We start from the raw sequence: 16,344 nt of genomic DNA on the forward strand, positions 1-16,344 counted from the left end.
CTTTTTCTACATGCTGTCCATCATTTTTTTTTGAAGTACATATGTTCCATATAAAAGACTTAGTTGTCTTATCAGGAGCTTGGTTCCTGTTTTTTGAAGTATTTGTTGTGGAAGAGTGCTGTAATTCCGTTGCTGTTTTTGTTTTTTGGCGGTTATGTTGTTTTCTTTTCCTTTCCCTTGAGGGCATGTTTGCTTACTCTTGAAATCTTGATTTCAATCTGTGTTAAAGAAAAAAATAGCACATTATAGACCACTATTACCAAACAACAAAGCAATGACAAAAAGCAAACGATCTATTCAGGGTTACAAATCAAGTGAGGATTCTCCAGGGGTGCACAAAAGGTGAGGCCTGTATTGAAGAGTATAGTGGAAGACCGCTCTGTCCACAGGTACAAAGAAGATGAGACCAGTGTCTAAGAGTCCAGTAGGGGATAGACTTCATGAAGTCTAGTCCACTGCACTCTTATACACAGGCTTCACCACCTATGCTTCCCGGGAAAGGCCTCTCTCCCACTACAGTCTTGATCATAAACCTCACCTCCTCTGTCCCTCCGGACATGTTTCACCTCATCTGCACAATCTATTTCCTAATCTCAGGTAACACAGGTGACATAATTGTGAAAAGGTCAAATTTATTTATGTAATCATGCACACACTATTTATTCTTTATCAAAAATGTAGAATTCATTGATTAGTCCCAAAATCGATTTTTCAATAACATTTTAGAAACACAGTGCAGGTCCTACTATTTAAGCTTTCTCAAAAATGTAAAACTCATTATTTGCAGCAAAAATATTTTAGTAGTGTAATGAAAAGCTTATACATATGACCTTTTCATTGTTTTTCAAATGTTATTCTAAAAAATAATTATAAGGCCTAAGCAGGAATACTCATGTGATGAAGCCTGTCCATGGAAGCACAAAACGTGAGGCTTGTGTCCAAGAGTGCAGTGGACAGGACTAAACTGGAGTAGTGTGCAAGAAAAAAATAACCCTCATTTATAAAGCCCTGCGTCAGTTTTGCGGTACTGATGCATCACTTTTTGTGACGCATTGGCGGCATAAAACATGTGCCTTGTTGCGCCATATTTAAAAAGTGACGCATGTAGGTAGATGCGTCATTTTCTAAACCTCTGCGCCACATTATACCTCTGTCAAGTGTAATGTACAGAGAAGGGTCATTTCTCCGCAAAAAACGTCGTAATAATGACGCAGTGAAATCTATGAGATTTCACTGCGTCACTTTTAGGACACTGTTACATCAAAATCTTGCACCTGCCTCACAGCAGGGATAAGACTGAGGCAAACACTTTCACATGGAGCTTTCCCCGTGTGATAGGATTCTGACACCTAAGCAGGAGTGCAGATGAGATGAAAACTGTCCAGAGGAGCACAAAAGGTGAGGCTTGTGTCCAAGAGTGCAGTGGACAGGACTAAACTGGAGTAGTGTGCAAAAAAAAAAGAATCTCATTTATGAGGCCCTGCGTCAGTTTTGCACTGCTGATGCGTCACTTTTTGTGACGCATCGGCGGCATAAAACATGTACCTTTTTGCGCCATATTTAAAAAGTGACGCATGTAGGTAGATGCGTCACTTTTTAAACCTCTGCGCCACATTATACTCAAAAATGTAAAAGCCATTCATTTTCCCCAAAATCGTTTTTGACATCACATTTAGGAAACACAGCACAGGTCCTATGTACAAGCATTCCATGTCATTACTGAAACCTCACTATTTTACAAAATACAATTCCTCTATGCAAACAAACTCAATATGCTTCCTACACTGAGTTAACACAGGTAACATCATTGTAAAGAGTCAAATTGACGCCTGTGTCTAAGAGTGCAGTCGGGGATAGGCTTCATGAAGCCTAGTCCACTGCACTCTTAGACACGAGCCTCAGCACCTACGCTCCCCAGGAAAGCCCTCTCTCCCACTACAGTCTTGAACAAAGGCCTCACCTCCTCTGTACCTCTGGACATGCCTCACCTCATCTGCACAATCTACTTCCTAATCTGAGGTAACACAGGTGACATCATTGTGAATGGGGCACATTTATGTCTTTAAGCATGCAAACACTCTTTATTCCTTCTCAAAAATGTAAAACCCATTCATTTTCTCCAATATCGTTTTTGACATCACATTTCAGAAACACAGCACAGGTCCTATGTACAAGCATTCCATGTCACTACTGAAACTTCACAATTTTACAAAATACAATTCCTCTATGCAAAGAAACTCAATGAGCTTCCTACACTGAGTTAACACAGGTAAGACTGTCCAGGGGAGCACAAAAGGTGAGGCTTGTGTCCAAGAGTGCAGTGGACAGGACTAAACTGGAGTAGTGTGCAAAAAAAAAAGAACCTCATTTATGAGGCCCTGCGTCAGTTTTGCACTGCTGATGCGTCACTTTTTGTGACGCATCGGCGGCATAAAACATGTACCTTTTTGCGCCATATTTAAAAAGTGACGCATGTAAGTAGATGCGTCACTTTTTAAACCTCTGCGCCACATTATACTCAAAAATGTAAAAGCCATTCATTTTCCCCAAAATCGTTTTTGACATCACATTTAGGAAACACAGCACAGGTCCTATGTACAAGCATTCCATGTCATTACTGAAACCTCACTATTTTACAAAATACAATTCCTCTATGCAAACAAACTGAATATGCTTCCTACACTGAGTTAACACAGGTAACATCATTGTAAAGAGTCAAATTGAAGCCTGTGTCTAAGAGTGCAGTTGGGTATGGGCTTCATGAAGCCTAGTCCACTGCACTCTTAGACACAAGCCTCACCACCTACGCTCCCCAGGAAAGCCCAAACATGTACCTTTTTGCGCCATATTTAAAAAGTGACGCATGTAGGTAGATGCGTCACTTTTTAAACCTCCGCACCACATTATACTCAAAAATGTAAAAGCCATTCATTTTCCCCAAAATCGATTTGACATCACATTTAGGAAACACAGCACAGGTCCTATGTACAAGCATTCCATGTCATTACTGAAACCTCACTATTTTACAAAATACAATTCCTCTATGCAAACAAACTCAATATGCTTCCTATACTGAGTTAACACAGGTAACATCATTGTAAAGAGTCATATTGACGCCTGTGTCTAAGAGTGCAGTCGGGGATAGGCTTCATGAAGCCTAGTCCACTGCACTCTTAGACACAAGCCTCACCACCTACGCTCCCCAGGAAAGCCCAAACATGTACCTTTTTGCGCCATATTTAAAAAGTGACGCATGTAGGTAGATGCGTCACTTTTTAAACCTCTGCGCCACATTATACTCAAAAATGTAAAAGCCATTCATTTTCCCCAAAATCGTTTTTGACATCACATTTAGGAAACACAGCACAGCTCCTATGTACAAGCATTCCATGTCATTACTGAAACCTCACAATTTTACAAAATACAATTCCTCTATGCAGTAAAAACTTTTTACCAAGCATTATCAAAAAGCATGACACAAAGCAACATTAAAAAACCACAATTTGCTTCCAAATCTTCTCCATAGAGTATACAAGTCTCTATGTATATTAAATGAATCATAACTCACCTTTACAAATGCTGTAGGAGATTCAGAACAGTGTCAGATACACACACCAATATTTCTTTAGCAGAGCAACAGGTATGTTCTCCAGGCACTGCAACCATTAATGGCACAGAAAACCTCTGTTTCTACACACATATTGCTCATGGTAACCAATCAAAACTCTTCCCTCTGTATTTTCAAACCAACACCCTTCCCCCACTCAGCCCTTTCTACCTGTTACCATAGCAACTCCCTCCTCACTGAGCTCTCAGGTTTAAAAGTTTATTCTACAATGTTGCAAATCACCTCAGCAAGGATGTTTGACCTGCAAATACACCAGCTTATCTGGTGCAATGTTTCTTTAAATGACTTTTTTTTAACCATTCAAATTACTTCTTACACAGAACACAACCATGCACCCTAACTTCCAGTTTTCAACTATCTCAATCTACCAATCATTGCTTGTGATTCAAGAGCACTGAAACTCCACAGTTTTTTTTTTGCAAACTCCTACTGTTCCAACTGCCATTTTATTCCTACACTTCATTTGACTGCACCAGAACCTCCTCTATCATGTATTCTGTCTGGATTATTGGACATAGCTATATCCACTGGGCCCAAAGGTATGCAGCTACCAGAAATGTTCACAACCTTCATTTACCAAATGTGAACATTAAATGGATTGGCCAGAGAGGATTGAGATGTCACCAATTGATACCATTGGTGAAAACCTTTTTGCATTTGCCACACCCTAACCTCATAATTCTGCACTGTGGTGGAAATGACTTAGGCACTTTGACTGGGGTAGGTCTGGAAATGCTTTTAAAGGACACCTTTGAACAATTTATGGCACTTTTTCCTCAAACTGCCTTGGTATTTTCCAATATATGCCAAAGACAGAAATGGAACTGGTCTAACCAATTTTGTCCACAATTTGAGAAAGCACGGAAACATGTGAATAAATCTGTTTCTGCTTACATGAGAGACTATGGAATGGGTTCAATATACAACAACAACTTGCGTTACAACATGCAAGATATCTACAGAGGAGATGGTGTGCACTTCTCGGATGAGGGGAATAGAATATTCCTCCTGAATTTAAGACTGTGCATTGGTACCTACTTGTAGGTACCTAAGTCAGCCACAGAACCCAAAAGCCCTTTTCAGGGCTACCCTATCTCTGATCACTCCAAAAGATTATATTTTTCTAACTTTTTTCACTATTTTTCACCAAAGTACGCTCCCCGGTACGCTCCCCGGTGCGCGTACGGGGCGCTCCCCCGGCGAAAATTTAAAAATATATATATTTTTTGCTCTATATGGGCTTCCTAACACCCCCTCAGAAAACCTAGGGGGTCAGGGAGTGCCTACCGTGCCCCCTTATACCCATTCCCAACGTTGTTTGTCCTCCATTTTCTGTCTCAAATCTACCGAACCACAAAATGCAGGACTCCCGTAGCGCTGCCGGTACGCGTACCGGGGCGCGCACCAGGAAGCGCTCACAAAAAATGTGAAAAGTTAATTTACATAAAAACCACTGGACACACTTTCACCAAATAGAGAATAGCTCATACTACATACCAATCCCTACCATTTTCCCAAATTTGGTGGAATGCCTGGGGGTGCCTGTGCTCCTTTATGCAGACGATGCAGTACTTATATCTAGGACAGCAATCGGTCTCCAAAAATTATTAAATTCCTTCTTTAAGTTTATGGAGTCTCGTGGCCTTAGCATAAATAATTCTAAGTCCTACGTCATGAAAACAGGAAAGGGCACTCAGAAAACCGACTCCTTTAGTATAAACGGGGAGAAAATCCCTTTAACCAACTCTTTCTCATATCTTGGGGTCCTCTTAGATCACAAATTAACGTGGGGCCCCGCAATATCCAAAAAGAAGGGCGAAGTAACAAGGGTAAACGCGGCCATTCTTGGTTTTGGGAGAAAAATTGGCAATTGTCCCACGGCCGCCCTACTCAAACTTTATCAGGCAAAAAGTGTAGCTGTCGCCTGTTATGGTAGCGAGCTTTGGGGCTATTGTAGGATAAAAGACCTAGAGGTCGCAGAAAATAACGCCCTGAAAAAGATATTGAGGTTGCCTAGGGGCACCAGGACTTACTCTGTACACGAGGAGTTGGGGGTTCCATATTTAAGCGACAGAATAGCAGTCAACCCGGTTTCGTGTTGGCTGAACTGTTGGCTTAACACCGACATTCCGCTTACACATGCCTTGCTGAAAGATGTCTTTTCCTTAGATGGTAGGCTTAAAATTCCGTGGGTGAAATACATAAGGGACTGTCTGTCGGCAATAGGCCGCTCTGATTTGTTTCATGCCCCTAACTTAATCACAAAACCCGATGTTGCTTCAGTAAAAAACGCTATACTACTGGCAAGATGTACTGACAGAGAAGCGGTGGAGATACAGAAGGGTAGTGTCAGGAAACATCTACTACTCAAAACCTGCCCACAAATGGAGCCTTATTTGACATGGCCTATGACCAGTTATGATCGGTTTCTGTTAATAAGGTTCCGTTTTGATTTATATCATCTTCTACTGGCGGTACCAAGGGGGGCACAACGGGGAGAAGTGTTGCCAGCTTGTGGCTGCGACAGTAAGTCTCCTCAAGATCTGGCACACTTCCTCTTTATCTGCCCTTATTACTCTATCCCACGGAATTTATACCTTTAACCATGTCTTAAGAAATTGAATTTTTTACAAATTAAGCCCGCACTTTATTACCTACAACTGCTGAAGTGTGACTGTACTTTATTTGTCTGTAACTTTTTAAAAAAAGCTATCTGTTTTAGGAAAAGTATGGACGGTTAATTATGCTGTGAAGATTTTAGGTGTCTTTTAACCAATATAGTAATTTATGTTTTTAAACCTCACATTGCTCATGCTCATAGCACCCGCCGTACCTTCTTCTATTTGTACTGTATTCTGTGTCCGCTATTTGCCATATGAAATATATTGTCTGGAATTGTTTTTAAAATGAGTATTTATGAATTGTACTTTTATGATTGTATGTTCTACAATCGAATAAAGATTTTTTGATTTGATTTGGTGGAATTCCATTGAGCCATTTAGCCTGTAGACCTCTCTAAATATCCTGAGGTAAATTACTTCACAAAAACACATCTGAAGTGTTAGAATTGACAACCAATTAAAATGTTACTTTCATTTTCTACTATTATTTCATGACATTTGATTGGTTATGTACCTGAATATATATAAAGAAAGAGAGGGAAATACAGCCATTTTGACTACTACTTCCTGAAGTACATTTCAAGAGCATTTTCACTGACAACTTCAACTGCTTTCTCAAAGGTAAGTTATTATTTGAAAACTGAAGTATGTTGTGCACTTTAAGTTAATTTGGAAAACTTTTTCTGATAGTTATATACTATCCCTCTGTAATAGTTATAGATTGAAATAGACTTCTCTGTTATAGTTATGGATGGAGTTAGGCTTGTCTTGTATAATTATGAATTTACTTAGGCTTCGTCACATACACTTTTTTATATTTCTACTTCCAGTCTGATACCATACACTGCCCAAAGATAAATTCACTGTTAAAAAATCCAAACTACCTGTCTGAACTTAAACCCAACAGTGCCCTATTTTTTATGCAAATTACAGCACGAAAATGGAAGGAGAGCAAAACATTTCCTTTGAAATTGTTCTGGAGAGCAACAATGAAGAAAATATTGTACCCAATGATAACTTGGAATTCATGGATGAATCACGGGACTATGAACTACTTCAATGTGTAGAATCAGTAGATTTGCTGATTCAAAATGAGGACATTTCTGACAGTCAAATATTAGAAGATCTATCAAATTTTGGAAAAGAATCTGAAAAATAAATTTATATTTAATAATTCTAAAATTGTTTGAGACATTATGCATTTTTATATGTAATTCTTAAACTAGTACCAAATTGATTATATTGTAAAGTCAGACTTATAGTATACTGTGCAACTTTTTTATGTTACATAGTAATTTTGCTCATAGATACTTCCTTTCTGCCACTATATTATCTCCAATGTGTATTTGACATCTCTTTTTCATCTCCTGCCCCCATGTTCTTTCTGCTTTCCTGACAGACTATGATATGGATTCCATATACCACAATAACTTCTGTAACAACATGCAAATTATCTACAGAGGAAACGGTGTACATTAAATTTAAGACTCGGCATTGGTACCTACATGTTGGTACTTAAAACACCCAAACAACACAACAACTCTATTCAGAGCTACCCTACCTCTAAGCACTTTAAATTATTATTTTAGTGTTTCACTGAGTTTTCCCCATGTGTGGGGTGTGGAGGTGTGTGTGGGGGATGTGTGGGGTGTGTCTGTGAGGTGTGTGTGTGTGTCTGCTGGGGGATGAGGTGTATAGGTGTGTGTAGGTGTGTGGGGTATGTGGGTGTGGGTGGGGATGTTGGTGTGTAAGGTGTGTAAGTGGGTGTGGGTGTGTGTGTGGGTGTGGGTGTGTGGGGTGTTTGGGTGTAGGTGGGGGTGTGGGTGTGTGAGGTGTGTGTGTGGTGTGTGTGGGTGTGGGGGGTATGTGTGTAGGATGTGTGTGTATGTGTGGGATGTGTGGGTGTGTCTGTGAGGTGTGCGTGTGTGTGTGTGTGTGGGGGGAGGTGTGTGTGTGGGATGTGTGAGGTATGTCTGTGAGGTATCTGTGTGTGCGTGTGTGTGTGTTGGGGGGTGAGGTGTGTGTGAGTGTGTGTGTGTGGGTGTGGGTGTGGATGTGTAAGGTGTCGGTGTGGGGGTGTGGGTGGAGGTGTGCGTGTGTGAGGTGTGTGTGGGGAGTGTGTGGGTGTGGAGGTGTGGGGTTGTGTGCGTGTGGGTGTGTGTGGGACGTACTTGTAGGTACCTAAAACAGCCACAGAACCAAAAGCTCTTTTCAGAGCTACCCTACCTGTAATCACTCAAAATGATTATTTTACACTATTATTTTCACTATTTTTCACCAAAGTACGCTCCCCAGTACGCGGTGCGCGTACCGGGCGCTCCCCCCGTGAAAATAAAAAAAAAAGAAAATTTTTTTTTTGTCCCGCGGGACCCTTTTATGGCCCCCACATCAAACCTAGGGGGTCAGGGGGGGTGTACCCTGCCCCCTTTTGTTCATTTCCCCCTTTGTTTTTTGCCACCTCTTGTGTCTCGATCCTACCGAGACACAAGATGACGGCCGCTGCGGGCTGTTTCGAATGTTTACAGACACCCGAGAGCCAATCAGCTTTCCGTGCGCAAGTCGCGTGGCGCGCCCGGAGCGCTCCCCGGTGCGTGTACCGGGGCGCTGCCATAGATATATAAATTTGAGATGTCATCAGTGATGTCATGAGTGATGTCACTGACCATGTCATGAGTGATGTAATATGTGACGTCATCAGCAGTGCATTGCACGCGCAAGTTATAGTGAGTCCAACTAACTATAACGTGGGAATTTCAATGGTTTTATGCGAGTAAAATTTCCACCTAACTATAACTGGTGTGAAACCTATGGTTTTTTCAGTGAAAATATATATATATATATATATATATATATATATATATATATATATATATAAACACCTACTGGAGCAGTTAGGACCTAGTTTCCATAGGAACAGCGTTTTTTAATTTGCTAATATCTTTGGAACCGGTTGACGACTCTTTGCAACAATTTCAAAACAAATGCCCTGCTCCGGTTAGCTCCTGTCTTGAAAGTTTCGGGGTGATTCATCAACTGGTAGCTGCTAAAGTTTCCATATGAAACTTTAGATAAAGCTACAGCCCGAACTGCTGGACGGAATCACACCAACATTGGCAAAACGGTAGCTCTTGGTTCAGAAAGCGTTCTTTTTTTAAATGGTGTAAATCTGTTCAGTAGTTCCTGAAATATTCATATTTAAAAATCTTTATCTATCTGGTGACCGCGGTGGATCCGCAAACCCTCCAGAGCATGAGCTTGATTCTGATTGACTGCCAACACTTCAAACCAGAAAGTGTTGGCAGCCATCTTGTGACTCGGTAGAACAGAGTCACAAGAAAGGACGTTAAAAAGGGGGCAGGGTAGAAACACCCTGACCCCCTAGGCCTGCTGAAGGGCCCAGGGCCCAAAAAAGCATAAAAAAAAGATTTAGCCGGGATTCACATATAGTACACAAATATGGCTGAAAAAAAAAAACGAAGCGTGGTGTTCCGCGCTTTGTTTTAATAAGCCCCTGGGTGGGCCAGCTCCCGGGGGCAGTGTGCAAAATATATGCGGGCCGCACGGGCCCCAGCAGCCATGGGGACCACCACCTCCCCGGGGCTTTTTTAGTATTAAAAGCATGGGGAAGCTCCTGCCCCTCACGCTGCCCCAGGGACCACCGCCTCCCTGGGGAATTCCAAAATAATGGGTGTGGGGCCTCATGGGCCCCCCCAGCCCCGAGGACTGCTTTCTTCCTGAGGCTTCAATGTTGGGTGGCCTTGTACCCCCCCGCAGCCCCGGGGACCACCACCTCCCAGGAGCTAACTCTAAATATTATGTGTGGGGGCTTGAGCACCCCCACACTTCCCTGGTGACCACAACCTCCCCGGAGCACACTTTATTGTAATATGGGGGCCCATCACCTCCTGGGGGCTTTAAATCTGTTGGACGGGGCCGCATGGCCCCCCTTAAAGAGCCCTGCTTGGCCCTGGGGACTGCCACCCCCCCAGGGCCAGCTCCAGCAATGTCCCGGGGTGACCACCCCGGGACATTGCAGTTTGCACTTCTCCCCCCATGCCATTGCAATCTTCTGCTTCGATTCATGGAAGCGAGAGCAGGAAAACTGCTTTCGCTTCCATGAAGTGAAGCAGATTTGCTTTTGGGCAGAGGGAGCTGCATATGTGCAGCCCCCTTTGCACAAAGCAATGCCAGCTCCCGCAGGAGACGAGGAGCTGGCAGGGACCACAGGGGCATTGGGGCTCCCCCGTGGTCCCTAACATGAGGCCAGGCCCGAGGGGATGGGGTCCCCAGGGCCTGAAGTGGCCCAGGGAAGGAAGGCTGCTCCAATCAAATTTAAAAAAGCATTTTTTAAATAGGATGCAAAGCCCTGGGGTATGGGGTCCCCGGTGCCGAAAAAGGACTCAGGAAGGGGGTCGTGCGACCCCCATCCTTTAAATGCAGATACAAAAAAAAGTGGCAATGGACATTGTGATGAAGTCCCCGGGGCTGAAATCGACTTCAAGAGGGGGGGCGCACAACACCCTTCCAGTTTAATTTTTTTCTTGGGCGCAGGCCCGGGGGGATGGGGTTCCCTGGGCCCAAAAAATATCGAGAAGGGTGGCCACACAGCCCCCCTTATAAAAAAAATAGACAAGAGAAGCCAGCATCTTGCCAGAGGCCCAGACCCCTCCCTGCACCACTCTACAAACGTGCCCCCTGGCACATTCTGGGTTGGGGATTAAGTCCTCTTTAATCCCAAGGGTCCTTAGGGGCTGACTAGCCCACCAGGTACCTCCAGTGAGCCCCACACAGTGGGATTGCTGAGAGGTGGTCTGAGGCCACACCCCTTTTTACACCACTCTGCAAACGTACCTCTTGACACACTGCTGGTGGGGTGATGAGGTCCTCTTGTGTCCTGAGGACCTCAGGACTAAAGTGGACTTCATCTCCTGAGCAGCAGTGTGCCATGAGGCTCGTTTGTAGAGTGGTGTAAAAAGGGGACATGGCCTCAGACCACTCTCAGCAATCCCGCTGTGTGGGGCTTACTAGAATTAACAGGAGGGCTAGTTGGCCCCCAGGGACTCTCATGAGGCAAGGGGACTACATCCCCCAACCAAGAGCATGCCAGGAGGCTCATTTGCAGAGTGGTGGAAAAAGAGATGGTGACCTGTGTCCACCTCTCAGCAATCCCCCTATCTGGGGCTTACTGGAGGTATCAGGTAGGCTAGTTGGCCCCTAAGGAACCCCAGGGTTGAAGAGGACTTTAATCCCCATCCACCAATGCGCCAAGAGGCGCGTTTGCAGAGTGGTGGGCAATAGGGGCATGGCCTGCTATGAGAATTTAGCAATCCTGCTGTGTGTGGGACTTACTGGAGGTAATAGGAGGGGTAGTTGGCCCGCAAAGATGTCCTTGGGGGCCAACTACCCCTCCTGTTACCTCGAGTAAGTCCCACACAGTGTGATGGTTAAGAGGTCTTCGGAGCCCATGCCCCCTTTCTCTTCCACTCTGCAAACTTGCCTCCTGGCACACTACAGGTTGGAGGATGAAGTGCACTTTACTCCTCGGGGACTTTGGGGGCCAAGAAACCCTCCTTGTACCTCCTTCCTGCAAGTAGTACGCAGCGGAATTCCTGAGCACTGGTCGAAGGTCCAGCACCCTTTCTCCACCACTCTGCAAATGCGACTACTAGTTAAAGGTGCATTTGCAATGTAATAGGTTCCACATTTGCGTGAGTTAGAGCTATTGGCCTTGTGAATGTAAATGTTTTGTACTAATGTTTTTGGAGTGGAGTGAATGTACGTTGTGTGTAGTGGAATTATGTGGTATGTTGTGCAGTGAAATTATGTGGATAGAAAGTATGTGGTATTTAGTGTATAGGAATTATGTAGAGTTGGATTATGTGCTCTGGAGAGCATCTATGTGGTATGAAGTCTGTGGTGTGAAGTGGTAACCTCAGGTTTAGTCTTCCTCATTTCCATAGAAGCTGAACTATAAACTCAATGAAACAAAAAAGAAGGAACCACTGAGGAGCACTTCTGGACTTAGTCAGAGGTATGAGCAGGGCCACTGGAATTATGCGACTGTTTGGCTGCACCAACATTTGCAGTTATACATTTTCTGCATTTGCCACATAATCCATCATCTACAGATTTGAACAAAAAAAACCTTGTTTCTAGTTCAAAAGGCTCAAATGTTATAAAAAATGCAGCAACAAGTGTTACAACGTGGTGGTAGGCCCTTTGCAAACGTAGAATGGTCACCTGTTACTTATTGCTGAATGTGGGTGTTAAACTGGTACTAATGGTGTGCAAACCACTCTTGCTTCTTTCTGCTCCTCTTGGATCTTTCTGCATTTCTGTGACTTCTTTCTGCACATTTCTTTCTTTTTTTGCACTTCTCTTGCCTCTTTCTGTACATCTCTTCTACTTTCTGCAACTCGCTCGCCTCTTTCTGTACCTCACTTCTTTGTGGACCCCTCTTTCCTCTTTTTGCACACTTCTTCCTTCTGCACCTCTCGTCCCTCTTTCTGCACATCTGTTCCCTCTTTCTGTACCTCTCCTGCCTGTTTTTGCACCTCTCTGGCATCTTTCTGTATTTCTCTTGTCTCTTTCTGCACCTCTGTTGCCTCTTTCTGCACTTTTCTGGCCCCTTTCTGCACCTCTGTTGCCTCCTTATGCACATTGTTAATCAAAAGGGTCCACCTCACTTAGGGTGAGTGTATATCCAGATGTCAATGGAATACACCTTGTTTGTTAAAATACCCCTCACACACCAACAGGGCCCTTGGTGTCATGCTTCATCATCGGGGTGGGTCAACATGTTTCGACACAAAAAATAATAAATGTGTATGTACAGATATGGGTGAAGAAAGTAATCTATCAATGTGTGTAGCTATAAATTTATAATCACACAGTTCCTTCCACTATCAAAATAATGATGTGGTATGCTTATCAGGGAGGAGTCTATGTCTCATGAGCCGATTCTAGACAGAAGGGTAATATGGGGTCCCAATCAGACCCCAGCACGGTGTGCTTCCTCCTTCGTCCGCGGCTTCCGTGGACGAAGGAGGAAGCACACCGTGCTGGGGTCTGATTGACTCCTCCCTGATAAGCATACTACATCATTATTTTGATAGTGGTAGGAACTGTGTAATTATACATTTATAGCTACACACATTGATAGATTACTTTCTTCACCCATATCTGTACATACACATTTATTATTTTTTGTGGTGTAACACTAGTGAGTGACAGGGGGATCTTCTCCCAGGTCCTGACGAAGAGGCTTCACGCCTCGAAACATGTTGACCCACACAGGAGAGTAAGCCCAATAACTAGCTTGATCTCTCCGCTCCACTTTTTTTAATAATACCAGCCAGTGTTCATTAAACATTTTTTCTTACCACCAGGCCAGGTATTTTTTAAACTTCACTCTCTTTATCACTCCTGACCTCACTGACACTCACTCCATTCACATAGCACCCCCATCTAAAGGTGCTCCAGCGTAGTCGCTTGTCGCAGCACTGCCCCGTCCCGCAGCAGGGGCGGGAAGACCCCGATGATGAAGCATGACACCAAGGGCCCTGTTGGTGTGTGAGGGGTATTTTAACAAACAAGGTGTATTCCATTGACATCTGGATATACACTCACCCTAAGTGAGGTGGACCCTTTTGATTAACAATAGACTAGAAAAGAGGAGGACGTGCCCACCTTGGTGCCCACCAGCACCACCTCTTCACTCCCCCCTTTGATTTTTCTTAGCCTCCTTATGCACCTCTGTTGCTTCTTTCTGCACTTTTCTTGCCTCTTTCGGCACCCCCTTGCCTCTTTCTGAAACTCTGTTGCTTCTTTCTGCACTGCTCTTGTTTCTTTCTGTACCTCTCTTGCTTCTTTCTGCACCCCTCTTCTATCTTCCTGCACCTCTCTTGCCTATTTCTGCACCCGTTCCATTGTTCTGCTTCTCTCTTGCCTGTTTTTGCAACGTTCTTGCTTCTTTCTGCCCCTCTCTTGGATCTTTCTGCATTTCTGTGACTTCTTTCTGCACATTTCTTCTACTTTCTGCACCTCTCTCGCCTCGCCTCTTTCTGCACCTCACTTTTTTTCTGCACCCCTGTTTTATCTTTCTACACCTCTCCTGCCTTTTTTACACCTCTCTTGCATCTTTCTGTATTTCTCATGCCTCTTTCTGCACCTCTGTTGCTTCTTTCTGCAGTTCTCTTGCCCCTTTCTGTACCCTTCGTGCCTTTTTCTGCACATCTGGTGCTTCTTTCTACAGTTCTCTTGCCTCTTTCTGTACCCCTCTTGCCTCTTTCTGCACCTCTGTTACTTTTTTGAACTTCTCTTGCTTCTTTCTGCACCTCTCTTACCTCTTTCTGCACCCCTCTAGCCTCTTTGTGCACCTCTGGTCCTTCTTTTTGCACCTCTTTTATTACTTTCTGCATCTCTCTTGCTTCTTTCTTCACCAATCTTGCCTCTTTCTCCACCCCTCTTCCCTCTTTCTGCATCTCTATTGCTTCTTTCTGCACTTTAAATTACCTCTTTCTGCACCCCTTCTTGCCCCCTTCTGCACCTCTGTTGTTTCTTTTTGCACTACTCTTGCTTCTTTCTGTACCTCTCTTGTACCTTTTTACAATCCTCTTGCCTCCTTTCTGCACTGTTCTTGCTACTTTCTGCACCTCTTTTGCTTGTCTCTGCAACTCTCTTGCCTCTTTCTGCACTTCTCTTGCCTCCTTCTGCACCCCTGTTGCCTCCTTCTGCACCTCTGTTGCTTCTTTCTGCACTTCTCTTGCCTCTTTTGGCACCCCTCTTGCCTCTTTCTGCAACTCTGTTGCTTCTTTCTGCACCTCTTGCTTCTTTCTGCACCTCTCTTCTCTCTTCCTGTACCTCTCTTGCCTCTTTCTGCATCCATTCCATTTTTCTGCTCCTTTCTTGCCTGTTTTTGCAACTTTCTTGCCTCTTTCTGTAGTTCTTTTGCCTCTTTCTGCATCTCTGTTGCTTCTTTCTGCACTTGCCTCTTTCTGTACCCCTCTTGCCTCCTTATGCACCTCTATTGCTTCTTTCTGTACATCTCTTGCTTCTTTCTGCACCCCTCTTCGCTCTTTCCGAACCTCTCGTGCCTCTTTCTGCACCCCGTTCCCTTTTTCTGCACCTCTCTTGGCATAGGGTCACAGAAGTTAGGCTGAGTGAGTCCATTACTCTTGAGCCTCTTGTTTTTATTCAGACAAGTGTCCCACGTATTGACAAGTTTCATGTATGTGTCCTTGTTTATATTCAGACAAGTGTCCCACATATTGACAAGTTTCATGTATGCGTCCTTGTGCACCAAACCAATACATACCCTTTTGTTGTTGCAACAGCGAAAATATTCTGTGCATGTGGATGCCAATGGGTCCACTCGGCATTGATAACTTAACCCTGGGTCACTTTTTTACATAAACCTATTATGGTACACTTGTGTGTGAACGTCCAGACCAATTGGTTTAGTTTGTTAGACCCCGGGTCACTTTTTTTACCACAGTATTTATCTCAAAAGAGAAGTCGACATATCATGAAATATGCTAGTTCCAGTCGCTCACTGTGGCTTTACTTAATTTTCATTCCCACATGGTTTGCTTATTAATTTTGTGACAAGATAGACTGCAAGACTATTGTGCTATGTCTTTGAAGCATTTTTGCTTAAGGTACATGAAGCGACATCCACCACAAGATGGCCACCATACTGGTGTACATGTTTGTCCTCTCCTGACAAGGTGATCGCAAGAAACTTGGTTCAATGCACCTGTACCTAATATGTTTTCATTTGAACCACACAGTTTGGAACCAATTCCAGGGCAATTACGATCGCAGTACTTTTTATTTGTTTAACACTATGTTCCTCTACAATGCCTACACAGTATGTAGTACATTATGTGATATCTATTACAAGATGGCTGCCACTATCAGTTTGCTATTCGTCCCTTCCCTGTTTTGTTCACTGTCAATCTAACTTTATAAACCCTTATGATTTGTGCACTCTTTTCACGTGAACAAGGCTGTGGACGCAGTCGAAACACGTTGTGGAATAAATTGTTTAGCATCTCAACAGCTGGTTGTATGTCCATTATCCTGAGGGCGCAC

Source organism: Lissotriton helveticus, chromosome 2_1 (assembly GCF_964261635.1).
Source record: "Lissotriton helveticus chromosome 2_1, aLisHel1.1, whole genome shotgun sequence".
Lineage (NCBI taxonomy): Eukaryota > Metazoa > Chordata > Amphibia > Caudata > Salamandridae > Lissotriton > Lissotriton helveticus.